We start from the raw sequence: 13,944 nt of genomic DNA, 5'->3' as shown, positions 1-13,944 counted from the left end.
TTTTATAAAAATCAAATGTAAAGTTGCTTTTTTAAAAAAATTTGCTCTAATTAGTTATATGTGATGTAAAATTGCTTTTTAAATACACAGTACTAATCTTTTTTTTTTCCAAGGAAATCTAATACTGCTATACCAACATACAATACACCGGTTCACCTTTTCCTTATTAACAACCATGCCTCATGAAATTTGCCAAATGTTCTGAAAAATTCTTCCTATCATTATCCTTTTTCTATCTTACTCTTCCTCTGTTATTTTTCAGTTAGTTCAAAGTCTCCCAGCACTTTTTCTGCAAAATAAGATCAACTCTCTGGATAACACACACACCTCTGAACAATCTCCTGTTTGTCTCTTCCTGACAAACTGAGTAAGATGAGAAATCAAAGCTTGTGACAATGTTATCTTTAGAGAAGTACAGTTATTTGGCAAAGTCACCTCAATTTTCTTCTGCTTTCCAAATCTGCCCATACTTGGATCTGTAGGGATCACCGCCGTCTGTTACAGTCCTGCCGTTTCTTTATCTTTGTTTCTTTGAACCATTCCTGTCTGTTTCCTTATCACAGTGTCTCTTGATGGCTTATGGTAGGTCCTCATTGTTTGAGTCTTTAACCTTTCTTTCTTCACTGAAACTTACGTAAGGATCCAATGTCTAAGACCTCACCTGAAATACAATGTGATGGTCATTAGCCAATCAAATGTGCTTTTTCCTTCTTCTTTTTAAGTGAGATATCAAATGGATGTGCCTTTTTTGATCAAGGACCTATTGTGGGGTTTGACAGAAATCTCTATCATGTGACAACTCTGTTAGGGTCAAGGTTCTATCCAGGGCATCTCTACCTGGATGTTCCACAGCTGCCTCTCCCTCAAAGCACACTTCAAAATTCACCTCCTCTGGCAAGTCTTCCAAGCTCCAACCATACCTCTTTCCTCTTCTACATTTGGGGTGCAAGTATTTGTAATGGATCACTCTCCTCCTGAAACTAAGTATCCCATTCTTTATCTGGCACAGAGTACACACTTGATGAGTAGTTATATAATTAATATTTGCCAAATAAAATAATAACTAAAGAAAAATTCCAGATACCTAGAAGCACACCAGTCCTATTACTTTGCTGCATTAAAGAGAAGAGCCCAGGAATAAAGAGAAAGGATCAATATTCTGACTATAGCTAACACATGAATGGGTTGTATGCTTTTAAAAACCAAGTGGTTTAAGAGGGTAGGGGGAAAAGAAAGTACATTCTAAAGCTCCAGCTCCAGGGCAAGTAATAAAAATTGTTTCTTTAATGTTTGTTTGTTTGGCTTTTTTTTTTTTTCCATAATATTGCAAGCAACGGGAAGGTCTATTCCATCATACCAGCCTTTAGGGCAGAAAGTTTCAGCCTCTTGAACTAAATCAAACTGGCATCAGCTCTCGGTTTTCCAAGCAGACACAATTGGTCTCTGCCTTCCATGAGTATAAACCTGTTTGACAAAATAACAGCAATAATAATAATAACAGTAGTAATAATTATTTCCAATTATTTTTTTTTGTCCTTTGATCTTGTTAATCAATTTTTAAGGGTCCTGGAAATTCATCTTATTTTCTTGTCCCTGGATTACAGAAACGGAGGCATTGGGCTTTGTCTGCACAAGGGGCTGTCCTCCTATGGAGGAGCTGCCAGATAGCAGCTTCCCAAGGACACAAAGCTAGCCCAAGAAACAACAGTGCTTGGCACTCAGGCTTCTAAGCTCTCAAGTGCCACTCAAGATGACAGCTCTCAATGTCACCCACTTTATACTCTAAAATTGGTAAGACTGAACAAATTTAAATTTAAAATGCATGAGCACCTAGGTCAAAATATCAGTCTGCTAGAATCTCAATGGAAGTCCATAATTTTCAAAATAATGAAATGATCAACTTTTCTATAATTCAGTCTTAATCGTTCCAATCTTGCGCTACCATTCTAAATTCACTTACTCTCAGGACCCAGAATATGTATACATTCTGGACCACACTCTTCAAAACACACAGGCTTTCCTAGCAGGGATTGTCTCTGTATCTGGGAGAAATCCTGCCTCTATGTGCTTGTATTTTGAGTCTTGATTTTTCCATTTTCCAAGCACTGTTCCTATTTAGGAAGGTCAAATAGGGATTACAATTGTACTTGGCTCTTAAATTTACAGTAAGGATTAAAGGAGGCAATATATGTAAAAAGATTAAATATATAACAGTGCCTACTGCATGGTCAGTGCTCCATAAATATCATCTTTGTGACATTCCATGCCTGAATGACACATGACCCCATAACTGGCTCTTTGGGAAAAGAGCCTGAGAAAATCAGTCTTTTTCACCAAGCAAAACATTTGCTCCACTTCTCGCTACAGACTTGAAATAACTAAAGTAAGTAACATTAATTTTATTTTTGGACTTTGTGTTTGTTAAATGTAGCGTGCAAAAATATTTTAATGTGTATGTAAAATGACTTTTTAAGTGCCTTTAAAAAATCTCCAAGGTCCTTTCAGCTCTAAAATGTGATCTATGATAACTAATCTCAAATGCATGCAAATTAATAGTGGCACAACTCCCTAGATAACTCGAAATATATGGCATCTTCTGTGTGGGTTGCATTGGAAATAAGTTAGAACCAGGATGGGAAGCCTGTGACAATGTAGAACAAAGTCTTACCCTCATTTCTTCCCACCAGCAAGGGTCTCAAGTCCTCTTATTGCAGATATTGAGAGGAAAGCAAATGAGCTGTAACTTGCAGAGAAGAAAGTAACAAGATTCTACAGAATGCCAAGCAGACCACTGAAGTTAGCAGAACTCCAAGAAATAATCTACACCCTCTAGCCCTGATAAAAGACAAAATTTAACTCACAAAGGAGACCCAGCTGAGCTCCCTCATCTTGGAAATTAAGAAATTAAAACCTAAAGATATCAAGTAACAAATCCAAGCTCGCCCAGCTTTTCTGGAACTCTGATCTAGAAACAGCACTGCTTCGTTGAACAATTGTGTTAAAGCAGTTGTCGTGTGCTATATGGTCACACACATGTAAATGTCCCTCTTTTCCTCTCTGGGCCATATTCAGCCTTCTTCAGTCACCCACAGAACAACCAGCACCTGTCTCAGGAAAACAGTAGATTCTTCACAATCCTGAATTCAAGAGAAATAAATGCCTGGTTCTTGAAACAAGTCTGAGTCATGTGATTCAACCTTTAAATTCAAACTTATCTTCCAGAAATACATTAAATAATAACATGTTGACAAGAATTTTTCAAAAGTTTCAATGTAGAAGAAAACTAAGTACAACCAAGAAAGGGCCTAGGTATATTTTGTGTTAAGCAAACATGTATATCCAACTCCACAGTGGATGTATCAGGGGATGTCTGGTGATATTTCTTTAACAATAGCATAGAATTCCTTTTAAGTAATGACAATCAGAACGACTCCATTTGCAAAAGTGCACCGCTTAACACAACTCTTTGGAAGAGGAACAGAAAATACAAGTTAGAAGCCTGCATATCCACGGCCTCCACTTCATACGTATTTGTATCCATTCATATATTCCTTCATTCTGCCCTATGTCATAGGTAGTCATTCACTTAATTTGTTAATTCATCCAGTTCTCTGTAGATGTTCGTTTCATTACTAAGCAGCACTAAGTCCATGGCCAGCCAGGCGTGGGCTTGGCCCTCATGCATCATAGAGTCTAGGAGAGGAAACTGCTCAAGCACACCAAAAGCACAAGTACAAGGTAAAGAGTGAAAGGAACCTCAAAAGCGCCCTGATAAAGCCCCTTGGCAGTTCAAAGGAACTAAGAATATTCCAAATGCGGGCCGAGGGAAGCTTGGCGGCTGGGGCCTGGGGCCTGGGGCTTGGGGCCCCGGCGGACGAAGGCCGCGGTGGGGCAGGGCTGCTGTAGCGCGGCATCCTCCTCCATCCCCATGTCCTGGGACTTCCAAGTTTCCAGCGCCCGGGCCTCCAGTGTCACTAAAGGGCCGACTCCCAGTGGCTCCCTAGGCCCGTCCTTCAGTCGCTCCTGCGAATGAGAGGTGCTGGAAGCCTGTCCCCCTCCCCGGGCCCGCCCGCCGGGAGGAGCCAGGGCCTGGGCTCAGCCGCCCGCGGGCACAGCCCGGACCGCAGCGCACGCACCTGGTCTGGGAGCTCCGCGGCGGAGGCGGACGAGGCGGCGGAGGAAGCGCCCCTAGGGAGGCTTGCAGCCGGACCAGACGTGGCGGCGGCCACACCCCGGGCCAGACCTTGCCGCGCCGCGACGCCTCGTGACCGGCTTCCTTCCCCCTCGCCCTGGCCGGGGAGGCGGGACCGGGAAGCCTGGCTCCGAGCCGGGGCGCGGGCACCCGGCGCCACCTCCAGAACGCCTGGGGGTCTCGCCCTGAGTCTGGCGACCTCGGGGCCACCAGTCGGCCGGATGGTTCCCCACCTTCTGGGTTCTGGCTCCGGTTGGAAAACTGGTGTCACAGCCGGAGTGCCTGGACCCCTTGGCCTAGCTGCTGCTCACAGGGGCGACAGAGACGCGGGCGTCGCCTTCAGACCTCGTGGGTGTGCAGGGCCTGGGCTCTGGGCTTGGTGCTTTCCTGAAGCTGTGGCCTCAGTCAGGTCCCACCTGCGTCAGGGCCGCCGGAAGGCACAGGGCTTGGCACTGCTGTGGAGTGCTTTCAGGAGTCTGTGCAGGTGGGGAAGGAAGGAAAACTATTTTTGTTTTGTTTTTGTTTTTGTTTTTGTTTCTTTCTCTGAGCATGGCTAAGGGCAAGCTGCCCTCGAAAACTATGTTTTATGAGCTGTCAAACATCTCCCATGGGGAAGAGATTATTAAACTTTTGTTTCCCCATTCTGCCGGTGGCAGGAGAGAGCCAGTGATGATGGAGGGGAGAGGACATGACCCACCCTAGGAGATCTGAAAGTCTTTTCTCTTTTTTTGCATTAATTATGTAAAGATGACCAAGAAGAGAGCTGACTCATCTGATGACCGGGTGTACCTTATCTCAACAGTCACACACATTTCTGGTCACAAAGTATGTGCTCATGTATTGTCAGCGTTTTTTGTTTTGATTAGCTAAATTCTTTTGTTTAGCCAAACTCTTATCAAATACAAACAGTTATCTTTGTAAAACACTGAGCAGTTCCAGTCTCTCCTCTTAACCAAACACACACACACACACACACACACAAATAAAAAAATTACATGTTCACTAAACACAAAAAATGTGCAAAGTCCTTTTACTACATACCTATAAATCTCAGTTAAAAATCCCTCTAAACTTTAATGAATCCAGTTGCCCACCACACAATATCAACTCTGTAAGGCATTCAGGGACCCTCACAATATGGCCCTGGTCAACCTTTCCATGATCATTTCTAGATGTCCTATTCAGCCCATTAAGTTACTTTTTCCTCAGACTATCTTGAATAAAGAACAAGTTTTTATTGCGTCCAGTCTTTCATGGCTATTATTTTTGTAAAATACAAAAAACCCTAGCAAAAGTGACATAAAGACATAAAATATTGCAAGCCCTGGTTTTTTGTTAGAATGAGAATACAAGTTTGCAACAAGTAAATTATTCTTTAAAAATAATTCTAAATGCTTACTCTCAGTTTCTATACTGCTTCATGGGCCTATAAAAAAACAGTTCATAGGCTATCATTTAGGTGGCACTGACTTGTTCTCTTTAACTCTGTCAGATACTTCGTTCGTAATGTGATGATCATAAGAGTTTCCCCTTTATTGAGTGCTTTGCACTAAAACTTTAGATGTATTCAATGAGTTTTTTCAGTTCTATGAGCTAGGTGTTACTATTATCATCATCATTATTATTCCCACTTTACCAGTGAAGAGAGTGAGGATTAGAGAGGAAAAGTCAGTATTCCAAATTGAACTGGCCTGATTCTGAAGTACATTTAATCAGTCATCATGCTGGGTCCCTTCTCTATGAAGCCTCCACAGTTGCAAGTGAATCACTCCTTACTTATACCTCCACTATAACATTTTTCCTGATTGGTTTTCATTCATTTCATTCATGTCTGTTTCAGAGCCTTTAAGCCTCCGATATAGTGACATTTGTGTATCTCTTCATCTGCTCTCTCCAGCTGGAACATTCTTTAAGCCCTGGACTCTGCTCATAATGACCACTATAAGGGGGGGGGGGTATTCTTTGTGTTTCCACTATCTTTCATGCTTACTTCACATCATCTTATAATTTTGGTTTCTGTCAGTATGCCCTGCTAAGTCACAAACCACTCACTACATTCAGAATTATCTCATCAAAGATTTTTTTTTTAATTTATGTAACCAAATAAACATTCAGTAGCACTTATGATACCACTGAGCCACATCCCCTGCCCTTTTAATTTTTTTATTTTGTGACAGGGTCTCACTAAGTTGCTTAGGGCTTCACTAAATTGTGGAGGCTGGCCTAGATTTTATGATCCTCCTGTCTCAGCCTCCCAGGTTGCTGGGATTACAGGTTTGTGCCACTGTATCGGGCTACTGTTCTAAGAGCTCTGTGACCTCATTAACAGCCCTACAGGGTAGGCAATACCTCATAGGAATAGATTTTTTTAAGGAGAGGCAAATCATGTCATTTGTTCAAACCCTCCAGTGGCTTTCTGTTTTGTCCAGAGTAAGAGCCAAAGTGTATATAGTGGCCTACAAGATACTGCATGATCTAACTCCTCCCTTTCCCTTCGCCATAGTCACTTGACTCTGATCATACTACGTTCTCTCCTGTGACTCCTTACACACTCCCGCCTTAGGAACTGTACACTGGCTGTTCCCACCTGGCTGGTTTTCCTGTGCCCTTCCATCCAGATTTTGCTGAAGTCTCATCTTCCCCCTAAGGCCCTTACCACCTATTTAATACTGCAACCAGCCCCTTGTCCCCACCCCTACCACTGCCAGTGCCCCTCCCCCTGATTTACTAGTTATTCTTTCCAAAGCACTTACCATTTTCCAGCATACTAGGTGATAATACTTATGTGTATTTTGTACAGTTTGCAAGTTCATCAAGAACAGGGATTTTGAAACTTTTCTCTCTTATCTACTATATTCCCAATGCCTAGAACAGTGTCTAACACATTAAGTAGGCACTCAATACAAACTTATAAATCCTAATAATAATTGAGACTGAACTGACCAGAATAGCCAGGGAATCAGGTGACCTGCAGAGCCATGTGAGAACAGAGAGGTAAAAGAAAGCCTAGGGGAATGGGTTTTACTTCTAGAATCTTAGTTGCCACCATTCATTCCTCCAGTCCTAGCTGAGAACATGCCAGGGCAGTTATTATGTTTGGAATGAAGTATTTAGTGCATATAAGAAACTCAAGATGGTAACATATGTCTCCTAAGTCAAAGCCAATCTAAGAGTTGAGCTAACATCATTATAATACTGCTCCTGATTAAAGTGGGTTGCAGCCAAATCACACTATCTAAAACCAAATAAATACAGAATATTCCAGGTGTTGGCCCTGTTTTCCAGCATCAGAATTTCAAAGGAATTGCTTGATGTTTATTTTAAATGTATTATTCTACAATTATCCACTTATCTATTTAGTTTTCCCAAAATCACAGAACCAAATTAAGCTTTTTTCTTTTGTTTCTTGGACTCATCTGTTATGAGATGCTACTTATGCCTTTAAATGATAGTGATAGTTTGAGGGTCCTCTAAAATACTGACCAAAAATTTAAACCTGAATTTTTGAGTCAATAGAGTATTAACTTCAAATTGTATATAAACACATACATTAAAACATGAAATGCATGAAAAATACATTCGAAAAAACTATATTTAAAAATTTTACAACTTTGTTAGAAAAAATGTCACTTTTGAAAAGCAAAAGATTAATGAACAGAAAAATATTCAATGTCAACTGATCATTAAATTTGAAAATTTTAAAAGGCAGAGTTAATGATGATAAAACTTACCATGCAAGGTGGCAAATATAGTTTTAATACTGACAAAGATGTTGGCTCCTTCATACATTTCAGATGGGAATATACATTAGTAGTACCTTTCTAGATAGTAGCTTAAAAAAAAAGGTTAAAATATATAAAGACAGTTTAAAATGTGTGATTTTATTAGACAATACTTAAACATTAACCCAAATAATGTATAAAGACTCAAATAAAATACAAGTTCATTTCTTGTAGATATGATTTCCCTGAATGGTTTCAGGTCTTAGATGGCGTGGGAGGAAGGGAGTCAAAGAGAGCAGGGAGAAGAGAGTGCTGCTGTATATAATCAGTCAGAACCTGAAAATTAATGGAGTTTTGGCTAGATAGATTCAATGGACATGTCCAAGGTCACTCTCAATGGACAGGTCCATTGAGCCAGCAAAAGTGGAGAGAATACAGAGAGCTTGCCTGTAATGTTTTGTAGAGCAGGCCTGGCAGTAGCTCACATTGCTCTGGCTAGAACTCAGTCATGCAGGTACATTTCATTGCAAAGGCACTTGGGAAATGTCATCTAGTTGTGTGCTCAGGAAAAAAGAGCAAGGGTTTGCTGAACAGCTTGCTGTCCTTGTTACACTCCTTGACCCAATAATGCTGTTCTATGAATCTATTCTAAAGAAATGATCATAAATATAGCAGGTTAATTTAGTATAGCAAAACAGTGATAATACATTAGATGACTACTAATACAGGGACAGCTCCTAATAGCCTTCATATAGCCACATAGTGAAATATGCAGCAATTAAGAACTAGATTTACAAGTCATTTTTCCTAGTATAAAAAACATTAGCATATGGTTTCAAATTTAAAATCTTAATGTTGACAGTTTTAATTTTACAAATATATGTATTTGTAATATACATCATGTACAGATGGTCTCCAACTCATGCTGATTTGACTTGACAGTTTTCAACTTTATGACATTTTTCAACTTTTATTATGAAAATAATATTAATTCAGTAAAATCTGTACTTTGAATTTTTTAATTTTGACCTTTCCCAGCCTAGCAATATGTGACCAATATTCTCTCCCAATATCAACAGTGGCAGCAAATTGCAGATCCCACCCAGCCACATGCCATCAGGAGGGACAACAACCAACAAGGCTTTGTGGATACAGGTATTCAATAAAGTACATGAGACAGTCCACGTTTTATTATAAAATAGGCTTGCATTGGGTGATTTTTCCAAAATGTAGGCTAATGAAAGTATTCTGAGCACATTTGAGATAGCGTAGGCTAAGCTATGGTATAATGTAGGTTAGATGCCTTAAATGCAGTTTTGACTTACAGTATTTTCAACTTATAATGAGTTTATTGGAATGTAACCCCATCATAAGTCAAGAAGCACCTGGGTACCTATCCCCAAACAAGGATATGACCAAGTAAACAATGCACTTGTTGCTGTATAGTATCCCACCTGGGGTGTTCACACAGATTTAAATAATGGAAAAATGCTTCTGTTATAATATCAAAGTCTAAAGTAGCAAAACATGTTTTATATGATTGAAACTATATAAAAGATTGTGAAAAACACAAGAATGAAAGGTACCAAAATGGTATTTGCTTTTGTGTAATGAGATGAATATGTTTATTTCTTCCTTTTCCTTGCATGATATTTCCAATTTCTCTAGAAACAACTTTTATTTCTTTACGTAGAAAAAAAATTAACTTTATTTATTTATTTATTTTGATTCATTGTAAACAAATGGGGTAAAACCTATTTCTCTGGTTGTACATGAAGTAGACTCATACCATTTGTGTAATCATACATGTACATAGGGTGATCTTTGTCTCAATCTGTTATTTTTCCCTTCCCCACACCCCTCCCGCCCCTCATTCCTCTATACAATCCATCCTTCCTCCATTCTTGCCTCTCTCCCACCCCCCATTATGTATCCTCATCAGCTTATCAAAGAGATCATTTGGCCTTTGGTTTTCTGGGATTGGCTTATCTCACTTAGCATGATATTCTCCAACTTCATTCATTTGCCTACAAATGCCATAATTTTCTTATTCTTTATGGCTGAGTAATATTCCATTGTGTATATATACCACAGTTTCTTTATCCATTCATTAATTGGAGGGCATCTAGGTTGGTTCCACAAACTAGCCATTATGAATTGAGCAGCTATGAACATTGATGTGGCTGCATCACTATAGTATGCTGATTTTAAGTCCTTTGGGTATAGGTCAAGGAGTGGGATAGCTGGGTCAAATGGTGGTTCCATTCCAAGTTTAAAATAGACCAATAAGTTGTAGTAAATTCTTAAATAAAGTTGACTCTGTGCTTCAGGATGAGTGGGAATCTTCGGAGTGGAAAGTTTGGCTTCCTCATGTCCTCTGCCTCTCAGGAGAGAGGTGATGAAGGAAGCAGTTACTAAGCATTGGACCTTTCTTAACTCCCTGAAGGGTTGGCTTGTACAGGACCCCCTCAAACATGGGGCCCACCTCTCTGAACCTTTGATCCCTTTCTACACCATCTACCTTGGCAGTTCTGAGACGTGTACTTCTTTTAGTATAGGGTGTTGGTTTTTCCATGTTTTCTGAAGAGCCACTGTGGTCGCACATTAGTTAGGATCATCCTGAGATCCTTGCTAGGTGCTAAGTACTGTTCAGAGGAACGGATAAAATATAGAGATGTGGTCCTCATTGTATCTCCCTATAAGTTAACAGTTCTTTTGCCTTAAAAATCAAATATAGTTAGAACATGACATCGCTCCACATGTTACCTTCACTAGAGCAGATTAACATGGTCCCAGGGGCGTAGTATGCTGCTGTGAAGATGATAAATATAGATCTCTTCCACTCCCACTAAACAGGAGAATCAGAAACAAGTCATATTCACTTGGAATGGACAGTCTTGACTCAGAGCTATTTTAATCCTACCATTCTCTCTCTCTTTTTTTTTTTAATTTTGATTCATTGTATACAAATAGGGTACAACTTTCTTTTCTCTGGTTGTACATGAAGTAGAGTCACACCATTTGCATAATCATACATGTACATAGGATAATGATGTTTGTCTCATTATGTTATTTTTCCTTCCCCTCAACTCCCATTCTCTGTCTTAATGATACCTGACCAACTCGACATCCCAGAATATTATGTTGGTCTACTCTATGTGTTCAGAATGCTTATTAGAGTGGATAAGTAAAAAATGGCTCATTGAAATAGTGATACTATATGACATATGAGCTCCAGAGAGTGAGATAGAAGCCAAATTAGGAAGAATGGAATTACTTCATCAGTAAAATATGCAGGCATGAGTTCGGAGCATCCTGGGACATCCCTCCCAATTAAAAGGCAATTTTATTGCATCTTGCATCATCTACCACAAACAAGGAAGCATGGGGCTTGGTATGCCTCTTTGGTTCCTCCAGGACAGATATTTCCATACCTGGATATTCTCTAACTCAGATGCTAGGGGACAAAACAGGCTGCCAGGTTCGAGTGAGTCCCAGAGCAGGAAAGGGCTATGCGATAGATGCAGGATGCAGTGAATATCCTGAAGTCGAACGGCACAACCCTGCAGAATCTGTGCTACTAGAGGTATCAGTGGTCAGAAAACATGCCACAGACAATTTTCAGCAATCCTAGTAGAAGTTACAACAGAGACTTCTAGGAATCTGGATTAAATCAATGCCACCTTCCATGAAATATAATACAATTTTTGAACAGTTGCCCTTCCCACAACTGTACCCAAGGGGAGAACATGGAAGGGCCATCCTAGCTTCAGATGAAGCCATTATGGAAAATAATATAGTAGTTCATCAAGAAATTAAAACTATCTGGGCACAGTGACACATACATATAATCCCAACTACATGGGAAGAAGGGTCATTTGAGCCTAAGAGCTCAAGATGGCCTCAGCAATATAGTAAGACTCTGTTTCAAAAATTAATAAATAAATAAATAATGGAATTACCATATGATCTAGCAATTCCACTTCGGGGTGTATACACAAAACAATTAAAAGTGGAGACTCCAAGAGATGATGTGTGTACTCATGTTAATATGGCATTATTTGCAATAGCCCAAAGGCGACCCAAGTGTCTATCATGGAAAATCCTATCCAAGAAATGTGGCATATGAGATGAAATAAAAAAGGAGGGTGTTTTAGTCAGCTTTTTTTTTTTGCTGCTGCGACTAAAGGACCCAACCAGAACAACTGTAGAGGAGAAAAGGTTTATTCAGGGGCTCATGGTTTCAGAGGTCTTAGTCTATAGAAGGCCAGCTCCATTCCTTAGGGCTCGAGGTGAGGCAGAACATTATGGCAGAAGAGTGTGGAGGATGGAAGCAACTCACATAATAATCAGAAAGCAGAGAGAGAGAGAGAGATCTTCACTCACCAGATACAAAATATATACCCCAAAGCCACACCCCCAATGACCCACCTCCTCCAGCCACACCCTACCAGCCTTCATTTACCACTCAGTTAATCCCTGTCAGGTGATTAATTCTCTGATTGGGTTAAGACTTTTACATTCCAATCATTTCTTCTCTGAAACTTCTTGCACTGTCTCATACATGAACTTTGGAGGGATACCTCAGACATGAGCTACATACATCAAAACCATAGCAGAAGGGGATTTTGACTTATGCTACACAGATGAATTTTGAGGACCTTTATGTAAAGTGAAATGAGCTAGTCACAAAAAAGACAAGTTCCATATGATGGCACTTATATAAAGTACCTAGAGTAAGTCCAACTTGGTGTCACACACCCGTAATCCCAACTACTAGAGAGGCTGAGGCAAAAGAATTACATGTTTGAGACCAATCTGTCTCAAAACTTAAAAAAACAAATAAATTTAAAGGGCTGGGGATGTAGCTCAGTGGTAGAGTGCCACTGGGTTCAATCCCCAGTACCTCAAAAATAAAGTACCTAGAATAGTCAGAATCGGAGATACAAAGTGGAAAGGTGATTGAGAAGGGCTCAGGGAGAGGAAAATGGGGAGTCATTTAGTTTCACAAGATGAAAAATGTTCTATGAATAGATGGTGCAAACCATAGCATAATAACGAGAATACATTTAATGCCACTAAACTGTATACCTAAAAATGATTAATATAGTGAGTTTTATGGTTTGGGTACTTTATCATAATTAAAAATTTTTAAATAAAAACCAGTGATGGCCCCAAAGTACTTGGTAGACAAAGATAATGGGTCTAAGGGACCACGTATAATTGAGATCCTTCTCTTAGGGGAAAGAGCCTCTTATTGGAGTACAGATTAATTCCTTAAGCAAGGGAAGTTTTTAAATAACCACTTGATGGCTCATTTATTCCAACTAGTATTCATTTCCTGTGGGGTTCATCTTATGACTAGCATCATACTGGACTCCAGGAATCAAAAATAAATGAAACATTTTCTGGTCTCTAGATACCAGAAGAGACAGACATGTATGAAGATGGTTTTAGCAAAGCGTGATATGCTCTAGACTAAAGAAAACTCATCAAAGGGGGTGTATTGATCACACTGGAGGACTGAGAAAGCTTCATCTTGAAGAAAAATTAGAATTAATTAGAGAAGGTAAAGAGGCATTTTTGGAAGAGGGAACTAAGTACACAAAGATGTGGAGGTTAGAACAGCATGACCTGTTTGTGAACCCAAAGAAACAGGTGCACAGAGGAGGAGGTGAAATGATGGTTAAGACAGGGCCAGATCAAGACAGTTTAGAGATGGGTTATAGTCCTGCCTTTATCATAAAAGTTACAGGGAGTCATTAAAGAATAATAATAAGAATAGCAATATTTTTGATAATATTTCCCCAAGGGCTTAAACGTGATCAAACAGATTGTCTCAGTCAGCTATTTATATATAACAAAGTACCCTAAAATTCAGTGTCTTCATATGCGTTTATTCCTACTCCCATGTCTGCATGTTGGCTGAGTCTGATCTAGGGTGGGCACAGAATGGTTGCTCTACTTTAATCTGCAGGTCTGTCTAGGCTCAGGTTATAGGCTAGGCTCAGGTCTGCTCAATGGATATTC

The 13,944-nt window shown here is 39.9% G+C and overlaps 1 protein-coding gene across 1 annotated transcript in view; it reads right to left on the bottom strand.

Annotated features, from left to right (window-relative positions):
- Positions 1 to 4,271, bottom strand: part of CPQ (carboxypeptidase Q) — a 458,745-nt gene extending 454,474 nt beyond the window's left edge. Inside the window, exon 1 of the mRNA XM_079126296.1 lies at positions 4,137 to 4,271. The gene's annotated coding sequence lies outside the window, so the exon portion shown is untranslated. The remainder of the gene's footprint in view (positions 1 to 4,136) is intronic.
- Positions 4,272 to 13,944: the final 9,673 nt, after the last annotated feature.

The sequence above is a fragment of the Sciurus vulgaris genome, assembly GCF_902686455.1.
Source record: "Sciurus vulgaris genome assembly, chromosome: 1".
Taxonomy (NCBI): Eukaryota; Metazoa; Chordata; class Mammalia; order Rodentia; family Sciuridae; genus Sciurus; species Sciurus vulgaris.
The sequence above is the reverse complement of the archived record's forward strand: the minus strand, read 5'-3'. Positions and strand labels throughout refer to the sequence as shown.